Source organism: Pezoporus wallicus, unplaced genomic scaffold (assembly GCF_028554395.1).
Source record: "Pezoporus wallicus isolate ANWC-B61680 ecotype Strahan unplaced genomic scaffold, APGP_CSIRO_Pwel_v1 contig_4722, whole genome shotgun sequence".
NCBI lineage: Eukaryota > Metazoa > Chordata > Aves > Psittaciformes > Psittacidae > Pezoporus > Pezoporus wallicus.
In genome coordinates this window covers 7,099,858-7,113,213 of record NW_026641840.1, presented here as the reverse complement: position 1 = coordinate 7,113,213, position 13,356 = coordinate 7,099,858, and the positions used below count along the sequence as shown (strand labels likewise).

Sequence of the window (13,356 nt, the reverse complement as noted above, 5' to 3'; positions counted from 1 at the left end):
ACAGTAGTAGTTATTGACAACAGGGCTATGTGAGCATGTAACCATGGGATAGCCACGGTATGTATTTTTAGCACATACTAGCATGTGATAACTGTGCTGTAGCATAATTCCACTTCCATTAACAGGGAGCCACCATCATTATACTTTCTATGTGGGCTACAGTGTTCTTGTAAACATTTGCCGAAGAGCCAGCCAGCATACTGAAAATCCATATGTTGGTTCTACTACGTAATTTATTCATGCAGGTTTATCTTATGCAGGATTCACGGGGTTTCCTTCAGAAAGCTGACTAATGCTCCAAACTGCAAAAGATACGGTTAGCAGAAGGCAGGACTTCAAAACATAGCCCGTGTTTTCCATCCCTTCGGTGCATATGCAGCACTTTACTTAGATGAACCCCCCCAAAGGTCTGCCTGCTGTTCAAGGGATTTTTGGTATGGCATGTCCCAGCACTAGAGTGCGATGGATGAGACTCCTCACTCAGGTGTCTAGATCTAGACTTAGACACACCAGGAAATACCCCTTTTGGGTAAACGGAAAGTCTGGACAATATGGTGTTGTGTTAATTTGCAATTCACTGCTCAATCTGAAGCAAACAAACAAAAAAGTGTATTTAGGTTACTAAACATTTTAATGTTTCCATTTGTGCTATTTAAGAAATGGAAAATGCGATTTCAAAATAAGATGCCCTAAAGTATCATTTCAAAATGCTACATGAAATGCTCTGCTATTTTCAATATGCAGTATCTTAGTCTGTAGTCATCGAAATGAAATGTTTCCATTTCCTGGAAATATTCCTTGCATTTTCTTCAAATCAACAGTATCCATCATTCAGTGCCCTGAAATTTTAATTTCAGGAAAAGCAACTGTTTCTGGAAAATAAAGGCACCTAATTTCAATCAGCACACACGGACTAACCTGCATGTGAGGTTTTCATAGTCATCATTTTTCCCAAGATTTAGCAAATTTTATTATTGCAGCTTATGCCAGCTCTGGCTATCTGACACAAATCTGGAGTTGGATCATCTTTCTTCCCCCATTTTGTGTGTGTCATACTGCTCTGAATCCTCCCCTTCATCAATAAAGAGAAGTCTGCACATACCTCACAGACTTGTCAGGAAAATTAATTTCTTAACATTTTCAAATCACTATGGAAATATTCAACTTGCTGTTTCAATACCAGCCAGAAACTGTAAGAGTATAAAACTGACAGAATGGCACATCTCTAATCCATCCATCCATAAATTGGCTTCTGGTAATGGCAAGAACCTATTGTTTAAAAGGGGGAGAAATTCACCTCAATGTAGCTAATCAATTTGAAACACTACCTAGATTTAGATGTTTGGGGTTTTTTTTGTGGGTTTGTTCTTGGTGCTGTTGTTGAGTATTTATTTGGTTGGTTTTTTATAATACTAACATAATATTCCCCTTCTAAACAAGTATTTATGTGTCTCTGACATCATCAGCAATGCCCCCCTCAATCCTCAGCCTGGAGGCACCATTTACTGAGCCGAGTCCCTCACTGGATGCAGTGGAGCACAGGCTTCAGACCTCTGCCCTGAAGCATAAGATTTAATTACTTTGCTCTCAGCATGAATAACTGAAATTGTTATTGTTCACCAAATGATCCATCACTTTTAAAAGCCAATTACAATATTTGACTCCAACCTCCTAATACAGTGAAATCTCTCACGGTGGCTGAAACAGTACTTATGCTAAATCAGTCCACAGAATAAAAGAAAAATAAAGTGATGACCACACAAAATAGGCAAAAAGTGTTATCTGTACAGTAATATCATCCTGTCTTGCTCAGTTTGTGTTAGTCTTATGATCTTATTTAAATATGGTATGACATTCAAGTATTAAATATATACTACTTTCTCATTTATAAAGTTTCTGCAGTAACATACAACAGGAAAATAACTATGGAAATGTGTGAAACATCATGCACTCAGCAAGGCAAAAAAATCTTGCAAAGCCATTATCTTTGTATGTTAGAAGGAAGAGTCTATACAGCAATACATCACACTGATAAACACAGCTCAAATCACTGAATTTGACAAACTAAGTGTATTTAGTTTCCTCAATGAGGAAGTGCAGCCATCCACCCCATGCCTTAGGAATTCAAAAGCATCCCTGGCACATATGGCAGCTCTTTGCTATAGATAAGGGTATATTAGAGGAAAGCAGGCGATCACAGACTGTCACGCTAAGAGGAACACCTCTATGCACATGGCTGGAACAGCTCTGAAATCCTATCAAGGCACCCACGGGTAGGGCAAGTGCTCTGGCCTCAATGCCAAGAAAACTTGGCATTGGTATTCTAGTCCAAGGTATTCACCATATTTATAATACCTTGCATTACCAGGGGCCTGAAGACCATTTGCACAGATGTATGTACTTCATATAAAAAGATGAATGTCACACCTGAGTGTGCCTTCCTAACTGTTACTCTGGTATAAAAAAAACTACTGAGTCTTTAAGATGGATTTTTCTTAAAGTGTACAGTATCAACAAAATTAATTTTCCATCAGCTAAGTAATGGGTCTTGAATCAAAGATAATATGCTTTCTTTTTAGAGTAGGTTTCCTACTCTACACAAGAACCTTCAGTATCTTATCCTCCTGTAAGAAAGTTCACAGAAGAGGCTTGCTAACAATTCAGGAGGCTCGAGCACATAATCCAAACTGTATCAAAACAGACAGCACTTCTGCTTCTGTGGTTATCTGCTCAAACTTCAGGTCTATTTTTATTTAAATCAAAGGGTAGCAACTCATTAAAAATTCAGAGATCTGATAAATGATTCTTGGATTGAAGATTACATGTCATTTTTTAGGAGGAAAATGCCTTGGAGGAGGTGGAAATTTTGTGATTCAATGAAGGAAGCAGAGATTTCAAAATTATGGGAATGGAAAAAATCAGCAAAAAAAGAATCAGGATGTTTTACAATACATATGGATTTGTCAATCTATACTATCTGAGCTTAGCTTCAATAACACACTTAAAACCATTTAAACATAACGCTTCATATTCATTCCCACAGAGGCGTCAAACAGAGCAGTCACCCTACACTGCAGGCCTGGCTCTTTTATGGACTAATTACAAATGGTTAAACTACACTCAAAAAAATCCTGTACACAAAGCATCTTACTACATTCACTCTTCCAGCATATGGCACACTATCCACACCAATTTAAGGAGACCATCAGAAGTGACTTCTTCCGGAATTCTCTATTAGTAACAAATTGGACTGTCTAGTTTTATTAAAGATAGAAATACTTATTTATAATAAGAAGGGTGGTGCTTCTTTGGTAGTTCTTCCATTAATTCATGCATACCACTTTGGCTGTTTTTTTAGTCAAGCACTTGCTAAGTCACCTTAAATAAGCAACACACTGCAGAGACTGAGTTCAGCAATCTTATATATCAAAATAGGAACTGTAGAAGCAGATAGGACCATGCCTTACAAAGAAGCAAAAAAGCTTTATAGAAGAATCTCTTAAAGAGAACCATTAATATGATTTTTAAGTTCAAAAACCAGTATATAAAAATTATTTGCTTTATTCAGAAGTGTCAGTACTGGCCAAATGTATTTCTTATACTGCAATAAGAACACTGAGGTCATTTTTTTAAGCATCTTTAGAAATTATGTGAAACACATTTAACAAAAGTTTTATATTATTTCACTGAACACCATAATGAAGATGCAGAGAGACCAGGTACAATAGTATTACAGAGGCAAAGAAATAAAAATTATTTTTGCAGAGAGATTTTAATGCTTAACAAACCTGAATTTGCCTAAACATTTCTATAAAGACCAAATGCACTAGATTCAATGATTACTTCTAAAACCTTATTATCTAATATATCTAAATTCCATTTTACACTGTTCAGGACTCTGTGGTCAGCAGTGTTAAAAATTAATAAAATCTCTGTTCTGGGAATCAACCAAAGTTCTAAATACGGTATTTATATTGACTAAGCTATCTCTGCAATAAGGTCTTTCTTGATAGAAAAAAACCTGTCAACTCCAAAATTTGCTCCATGGTAATAACAACAGTAAGTGAATATGAATATTCCATTAAATAGCTGTTACGACATAAATGACTCAGAGATGCAAAAAAATTATGTGGCAACATAATTATTTCACCTATGCACATTTGGGTGTGCAGCAAATCAACTGTTATACATACACATGTATATGCACATACAGTAAGGGTGATGTACTACACTTCAGTTTGTTTTGAAATCGTACTCCAGAATATTCCATATGGTTTGCTTGACAAAAATGTTGTTACTTCAGAAGGGTATCTAGAGTGAACTACTGCATCCTAGGGAAAAAGAATGCTGGCATAAACTGGTAGGAACCCACTAGATCCTGTGATACAGGTCAATGCAGTGACAGCTGCGGATCTATCTTACGAAGTTCATTATCTGTGTAGAGATTCTTCCAGAACTCAGTAAAATTTAATGTGCTGTCCACAAGCTGTGCCACCTGCCTCCTCCTTGTTACCTTAGCACTATGCCACATCCACATCACCCCCTAACCTTCCTGCTGTGTATTTCATGATTAAAAATAAACAACAAAAGTCCATATAGTTCCTACTTGCATATTGCAAGCCTTCCCAATATTTGCCTTGAGCAAATTCTGCAAATATCAAAGAAAAAAAAACAAACAACCAACACAATTCAATCCAACAGCAAAAAGGAACAGTGACTGAGTCGCATCACTTACTTGTGGATAAAGAACATTATGGTGGCAGTTTTTCTGAGCCATTCGTTACCATCATTGGAAAAGAACTGACACACTTCAGGCACAGAAATGCATAAAAGTTCCCAAAAATGAAAATAAAATGCACCCTTCTAGTTGTAATCTTGTAACACAATGCAACAGATACTAATTTCTGAGTGAATCGGGATTAAATTAAAATAATTTAAATAAAGAGAATATATTAGCTATTTTCTCCTCTTGAGGTCTTTGCAGTCTTGAACTCCAATTACTTTTGGCCTCCTGTTTCCTCACCACTGATTAGGTATAGATCTGTAGAACAATGGTGCCAATCTGACCATCCGACATGGCAGTGAAAACAGGTAAGAGTTACCTGAATTATCAATAGCTGACACACTTAAATGCCCACTTGAGTTTATCTTAATTAAAGCTCATACCATTCATGTACAAGACATAAATTAGTAGTAATTATATGGGTAGTTTGGAAGATTTATTCCATTAAGATCATTTGGGAAATGACAGATGGTTCATTTCTTTAAGACTTCATATTAACTAGTTTAAACTCTAATTGGCAGGGTTACTTGAAGTCTCAGTATACGCACACCAACTTTAAAGAGCAAATGCTGTAAATTTATTGAATTATGCTATTTGCTGGAGCGCATCCAAAGAGGGGCAACAAGCTGGTGAATGGTGTAGAACACAAGTCTTATGAGAAGCAACTGAGGGAACTGGGGCTGTTTAGCCTGGAGAAAAGGAAGCGCTAGGGTACTTTATCACTCTCTACTACTACTTAATAGGAGGTTACAGCAAGCTGGGTATCAGCCTCTTCTCCCAAGTAACAAGAAATAGGACAAGAGGAAATGGCATCAAGCTGCACTAGAGCAGCTTTATATTGGATATTAGATATAATTTCTTCACTGAAATGGCTGTCAAGCACTGAAACAGGCTGCCCAAGGAAGTGGTGGAGTCGCCATCCCTGAAGGTATTTAACGGATGCATTGATGTGTTGCTTAGGGACACGGTTTAGTAGTGGACTTGGCAGTGTTAGGTTAGCAGTTAAACTCAATGGTCTTAAAGGTCATTTGCAACCTAAAAAATTCTATGATTCTATGTTTTCCATATATTTATGCTAAATTTTTGGATTAACAGTCCCAATTCAGGTATGCCTCAATTCATTCTTCTATAGATATTCCTTAATTCAAATGCAAAATGAGACCCATGCTTTAATTACTCTTAAGAGTTACCATCACACAGATTACCCTTAGTTAATGCTGAAGTCATTAATTAATGACCACTAGCAGTTGTCCTCTGTTCAAAGATAGGGATATGAAAGGCCAGATCTTCCTCCAACAGTCTATTCACCACTCACCCTCTTGATTTTCACCTTCATCCACTCCCATATATCCATGCTAATCTTGGTCCTCATTTTTTAATTCTTTCTTCAGTGCAGCCTTAAACAATAATTTCTGTAGATCTATGTCCACAGTTTTCCTACTTTTTTCTCTTAATTATGTTGATAATAAAAATAGTTCTGGCATGTGCATGCTCTATTTTCAAAGTGTGTTTAGAAACCATTCTGCTTGCTGAAATGCTGTTTCTGTCTGTAATTACCAGTCCATTGTTGTTCTTCAGGGAGAACAGCTGCCATCATCTCATCCAGATGCCTAATCCCTTTTATCTATTAGCTTATTTGCTTATTCTATACATGGTGTTAATATGAAAAAAAAAAAGGAAAAACAAGAAAACATTACAGAAGCCTTAGGAAGAAAATCCTTTTTGGGATACAGCCAAAGTCCAATGTTCCCTTTCATATACATTATGAGAAAGCTCTAGGACTGTACCTTAGTTGTACTACCAGGAAGATATAACAGAGGGACCTGGTTTCAGCTGGAATGCAGTTAATTTTCCTCCTAATATCTGGTACAGTGGTGTGTTTCGGCTTTAGTCTGAGAACAATGCTGGTAACACTGATGCTTTAGTCTCTTCTGAGTAGCACTTACCCTGATCAAGGGCTTTAAACTCTCTCATGCTCTGCCAGTGAGAAGGGGCACAAGAAGATGGGAGGGAGCAGAAACTGGACACCTGACCCAAACTAGCCAAAGGGGTATTCCATACCACAGCACGTCATGTCCAGTATAGAAACTGGGGGAGTTTGTCAGGAGGAGCCGATCACTGCTTGGGGACAAGCTGGGCATCAGTCAATGGGTGGTGAGCAATTGTATTGTGCATCCCTTGTGTAATTTTTCTCAGGGGACAGGGTTTACTCCTTCCTCTCTCCCTATTTCATTTTACTATTATTATATATCATTATTATGACTATATTTTAGTTTAATCTCAATTATTAAACTGTTCTTATCTCAACCCACGGGTTTTTACATTTTTTTTCAATTCTCCTCCCCATCCCACTGGGGAGTGGGAGGGAGTGAGTGGCTGTGTGATATTTAGTTCCCAGCTAGGCTTAAACAGCAGCACAGGGAATATGTATTACTAGCAATTATTGATATAGGATTAAGAGCAGCTGAAAAAACACTTGATCAAGAGAAGGAACGAGCAGTGATTCTGTGCTTGCATCTGCCTGTGAAGGTAGGAGGGCTTTGAAGCAAGCGCCAAGAGAATGCAAGAGAGTGTGCAAGAAAGATCCTGGAACCAGAAATCCCTAGAGAAATACTGCATACCTGTATGTAAATGTAATTTAGAAAAAACATGAGCCATTCTAATCATAGTAAATACTAGTTTTTTGAAAACTTATTCTAAGAAGATTTTCAATTTTAGATTTTATTTTACAACAGACTGTCATCTAAAGTAAACTATTTCACTCACCAAAGCATCACACAAGAAGCACATACCTTTTGCCCCTACCCTTTAAGACTTTTTTCTTTGCACAAAGTCTTTTTTCATTTTTTTTTTGTTGTTGTTATTCCTGTTCTGGGGTTTCCTTATTGACTGAAGAAATACGTAACTCTTACCTGTAAGTCCCTTCGAATTGTTCACTAGTAATTCTGCATTTTGTAGCTCTAATGGGTTTTATGGCTCTAAGCAGGGTATGCTCTCCCCAAGGACTCAACTTGAAAAGTGTAACATATGACTTGAATATTGACCAGTCCACCATTCCTTCGGTACCTGCACACCAAAAAGTCCGTGCCAAGATCTCCTGGAACTCAGGGAAGACAAAAATATTCTCGGTCTCAGCCACAGCAGACAGGCTGATGGGTAAAGTACATATTTCAAGGTAGGCCTACCAACACCCCCTTCACCTTCCTCCACACCTGCTCAGAAAATCCTTTCTTAAACCCACCTAAGTGTTATCATCTTCAAAATGTGTCTTGTAATTGAACAATTACATTTCATTGAACAAGACATGTTTTTGCAAAACACTCACACTCCTCTTGTGGGGGCTTCTATTGTAGTATTAATCAGTGTTACTTCATGTAACATCCTGTGAATTTTTACACTTTTCAACCAGTTAGGCAGAAGAAATATAATGAGGAATATTTAATATGACAGCTAAAGTTAAAAAGCTTTAATTTATCTCCACTTCCCTTCATGTCTGCCATTTCCTATATTCTTTCTTGAACAGAAAAGTTTAAGGAAAGATTTTATAAAGCATGTAGCATAGGCCTAACTGTTTCCCCTAAAGGAAAATCTGTAACTCCCACTGATTTTAATGGCAGGACTGTAATGCAAATGCAAAATTATTTTGAAAATCCCACCTTAATAGATTTCAATCTAGACATAAGGTCTGTGACCTTGTCACCCACTTCTTTCTTGCCTTAATTCAAACTGATCTCTTAATATCTTGGCTCTTTTACCACTGACATTTTAAAATAAGGTTTCCATCTTTAAAAAGGTATTTCATCATGTAGACTTTCTCAATGAATTCATCTTCTTCTTTTTTTTATCGAACCAGATGCATTATTTGTTCCTAGGTAAATCTTTCTTTTAGAATTCCAACTTTTATTTTACGCAAAACCTCCAGGCACTTATGATAAACTGATGCTTTCAAAATCTTCTATTATGTTGTCAAAAGTGACAATGATAGCAAATTCCACATCCATAGCAGTGTTTCCTACTTTATTGCTAGTAGAACAGCCAGACTAGAGCTGTAAATATGGTACTCCAATCTCCTCAGCCAACTGAAAAATGTTTATTTTACTGCTTCTCCTAATGCCAACTCTTTTAATTTACTGTTTCCTTACTAAAAGGCTCCATGTTATAACAGGTCTGCCACCAGCAAGAGACACGTTGGATATTTGGCCTCCGTCCTACACCTATTTCAATTATACAAAGAAAGCAGGAAAGTGGCTATCTGGCTGCTGCTGAAGCTCCTAACTTGCTGCCTGTTCTTGTATTTCACTAGTAACTTACAGACCATCTACATAACCAGAGGGCTCCACAAAAGCACCTCTTAACCGTTTTTCAGCACAAGAGTTAACAGAAGGGTGAATATACAGCGGGACAGGAGAAAGATGTCTCATCAATCACGTACTAGCCAAAGTTGGTTTGATAAAATACAGACATACTCAAAGCCCTCTAGACACAGATGGTGCCCTTCTTCTATTTTCTTTGGGATAGCATCACGACCAGGGTTTGCCAACTCATTCCAGGGGCTCCTGGGATAATCACAGTTACAACATACAGCACCATTATCTAGGACAGTGCTTGTCAGGTGAAGAAAATTAGAGGCACCACAGTGGTGGATGCAATGCTGCTGTTGCTTTGATCCTGCTCTTGTCCGCAGAAATCTGGAGCAATTTACTTAACCATAAGAACTGGGCAACAAATGGGGTTTCTGAGCTCTTATGCAGCAGGGAGATTTCCTAATGCATGAGATGGTTCCTCTTATTTCCCTCGCGGTACTGTGACACAGGCACTCAGATGACTCACTGGATATCAACTAGGACAGTACTATTTTTGATAAGACAACTGTAGTGCTTTAGCTCTATAGAGAGAGGATGCCTTCCTTAACTGTTGCTCACCTGATTTTGAAGAGGGTTCTTTACTTGAAAACTGGAAAGAAGGTATACTTCGGAGATGGTAAAGCAGAAGAATACCGATGTTTTGCCCTTAGGTCAGCCTTGATACCATCTCTACTGATGCTCCCCATTTTCCCTAAGGCACATCCTCCCTGATAGTTTATGAAGGCACACCAAAACAGCACAAATGTACACTTCACAAACACTGCACCTAAGCCACCTTTCCTGGAAACAAACACACCTGGAGAGAATGGTACAGCCAGTTCTCATCATAGGATAGTGTCAGGGAAAAGCTAACATACATATGCATCCTTGGAAGCCAGGAAGTCCTCCCGGCTTCTGCAGTTTAGATATAGCCCTTGATGCCAGGAGACAACCTGCAGAGCTATCTGTGCTGCTTCTAACAAAAACCAGCGCAGCATAGTAGTGGAGATGCAATGAAACTAGCTTTTATCTTCCTTTCACCACCTGTGTGGTAAGAAACTCGGCATTGGCTGGCTAACTTGTTTCATGGGTAGATTTTCTAGCCCACACCATGCTTCTGCTGCCACAGTTCAACCGCTAATATAAACCAAGCTTACAAATAACTATTTCTGTGCTTACATATATGGATACAAATGTGCAATTTTATATTAACAAATTAATATTTGCAAAAGCATATTTTAGTAAACTTTAAAAATCTAAAAAATTCTTCCATCAAATTAGCTGTCCTGTTTAAAAACACTATGAATTGCTCTAATAAGCAGAACCATGGATGACGTTAAGTCTTCATTATTGTTCAGGTCTCAAATATTCAAAATATGAATATTTGAGAAGAGAAGAAACATACTCATATGAAAAATAGAAAATGGAGAAGAAATATGAGAAAATATGAAAATATAAGAAAATTGAAATACATTCATATGAAAAACAGAATCAAACCACACAGTTAAGAAAAAAAGTAAAATCTAACCAGATATTCCATATTCCTAATGATACTGACATCCAAGGATGATTCCAAATTTGTAATCCTACTTCCTTTATAGAACCATAGAATCACAGAATAGTTTCAGTTGGAAGGGACCCCCAAAGGTCATCTAGTCCAACCCCCCTGCAATGAGGAGGGACATCACCTAGATCAGGTTGTCTAGAACCACATACATCCTGTTCTTAAGTATCTCCAGCAATGGTGCATGCACCATCTCTGGGTAACCTGTGCCAGGATTTCTTCCTCTCATCCAGCCTGAATCCCCCTCTCAGTTTAAAACCATCACTCCTCATTGTATCACAACAGGCCATGCTACAAAGCCTCCCCCCATCTTTCTCACAGGTCCCTTTTAAGAACTGAAAGGCCACAATAAGGTTTTCCCAGAGCCTTCTCTTCTCCAGACTAAATAACCCCAACTCTCTCAGCCTTTCCTCACAGGAGAGGTGCTTTATCCATCTGATCAATTTTGGGGCCTCCTCTAGACCCCCTCCAACAAGTCCACATCTTTTCTTTACTGAGGACTCCAGAGTTGAACACAGCTCTCCAGGTGGGGTCTCACCAGAGCAGAGGGGCAGAATCACCTCCCTGGACCTGCTGGCCTCTCTGCTTTGCATGTAGCCCAAGGTACAGTTGGCTTTCTGGGCTGCAAGTGCACATTGCCCGCTCATGTCCAATCCTTCATCCATCAGTTCCCCCAGTTCCTTCTCCTCAGGTAAGCTCTCAATCTGTCCATCCCCCAGCCTGTATTGATACCATGGGTTGTCCTGACCCAACTGCAGCACACTGCCCTTTGCCCCGTTGCACCTCATGAGGTTTGCATGGGCCCACCTCTTGAGCCTGTCCAAGTCCCTCTGGATGGCATCCTGTCCCTTGGGCATGTCAGCTGCACCACTCAGCTTTGTGTCATCTGCAAACTTGTTGATGACACACTCAATCCCACTGTCTATGTCATTGATGAAGATATTAAACAGTACTGGTCCCCTAAGTACTGACTACCCCTATAAGGAACATTTAAAGCAGTGTTCCCAAATCTGACAACTTTTTGGGACATGAATCATCAAGCACCAAAATAGAGCTTCTTTACATGTCTCCTCTTCAAAAAATTCAGGATTTAAACTGAGATGCTGTGGAAAAGTTTGGAAGACTTCAAACTAAGATGAAGCCCACTCCATGGAAGGTGTACTAAGTGAGTAAACACCGGGTATTCAATCAGATTGGAATATCCATTCAGGCTACTACCAACCACAGTGTCTATTTACTTCCCAAACATTAAAATGATGCAGACAGAAGTTAAGTTGAATTCTACATCCATTTTCACTTCTGAAGAGCTAGGAACAAGGTAATAAATTCTTCCTACCAAGCATATGCACACTCTGAACTTATTAAAAACACAGGAAAATATGAAAACAGATTAGTTTTGATGGACCCCCACCTTTCCATAAATCAATCCTCTTATGTTAAAAATAACTGGCCATTTTTGCCTGCTTTGAACTTTGTGAAACCTTTATCTTCTTTTTTTTTAATTGCACCATCATTAAAAGATTCAACTACAGGTTTCCAAACCCTGAACATGAAAGTTAACACTGTGTGACAGCTGGTATGTTCTAAACTCATCACATTTACTGTCTGTAACAGGGTAAATGACACAATTACCTGCTGTAATTACTGTTGCTGACAATATATTTTCCCTAGTGATTGGTCTGTGTGAGTCAGAGCTGCTTATCTTTGTCAGTCCAGTCTAAATCTCCATTTCCATGTGACTTGGACATTAACTTAGGAAGTATTTACAAATTAGTTTCAGTATCTGCACAGACAGATATTTGGGATAGTATAACTTCATTTTTCACTGCATGATTAAACAGTCTACCACTCTAATATGATTTTGCATTAGAAAATAAGTATTCACAATGAAATTCTGTTCCCCATGTAAATTAAATGCACAGTTCTCTTATTAATATATTGGAAGGCAAACATATTTAAACAGGTAAGTAAAATGAAGGAATAAATTGCAAATAAATAAGTACATTGACATTTCACAGTATGCTCACTCCCAAAGCAAAACATGAGGTAAAAAAAATAAGTGATAAAACATTAAGATACTTTATTCTCATTGCATTCTTGTGACAATTTTAAAGAACACCTACAAAAGACAACAGTGATTTTTCATTTGGAGCAGCGCGAGTTACAAGCCAATCAATCCAGTTGACTGCAAGTGTTGACCAGCATACTTTTTACTTTTAAAATATAAAGTAGATACAATTCCTTGAACCATTTTTCCTAAGAATATACTAAGATGATGTGAAAAGACTGCAGCATATAATGACAGTAGGAAACAGATACAGTCTTTTTAAGATGATCTGGAAGCTTTTCAGGAAGAAAAAATACTCCTACAAAAACTCCTACAAACCATTTAGGTAGAGCAGCCTCCTATTTTACTGCTAAACTTGTTAACAGAGCTCCTGGATCTCAAGAGAAATATCAAGAATGTCAAAGTTTTTTGTTATTTGATGGGGAGGGCCTCAATTATTGCACATCTGACTACAAAAATTGTAAAGGGAACTGATTTCAGGAGAGTAAATTGATTACACTTTTGAAATAATTTCTGCTTTCAGTTTTCTAGTTCAGTCTTGAAGGTGCCTCAAAACCACTGGTGTTTCCTTAAAAAAGAAAAAAAAAAAAAGCAAGAC

The 13,356-nt window shown here is 38.0% G+C and overlaps 1 protein-coding gene across 1 annotated transcript in view; it reads right to left on the bottom strand.

The window, feature by feature from the left end:
- The window catches only part of NELL2 (neural EGFL like 2), a 154,413-nt gene that overhangs the window by 44,021 nt on the left and 97,036 nt on the right, over window positions 1-13,356 (bottom strand). The gene's annotated exons all lie outside the window — the stretch shown is intronic.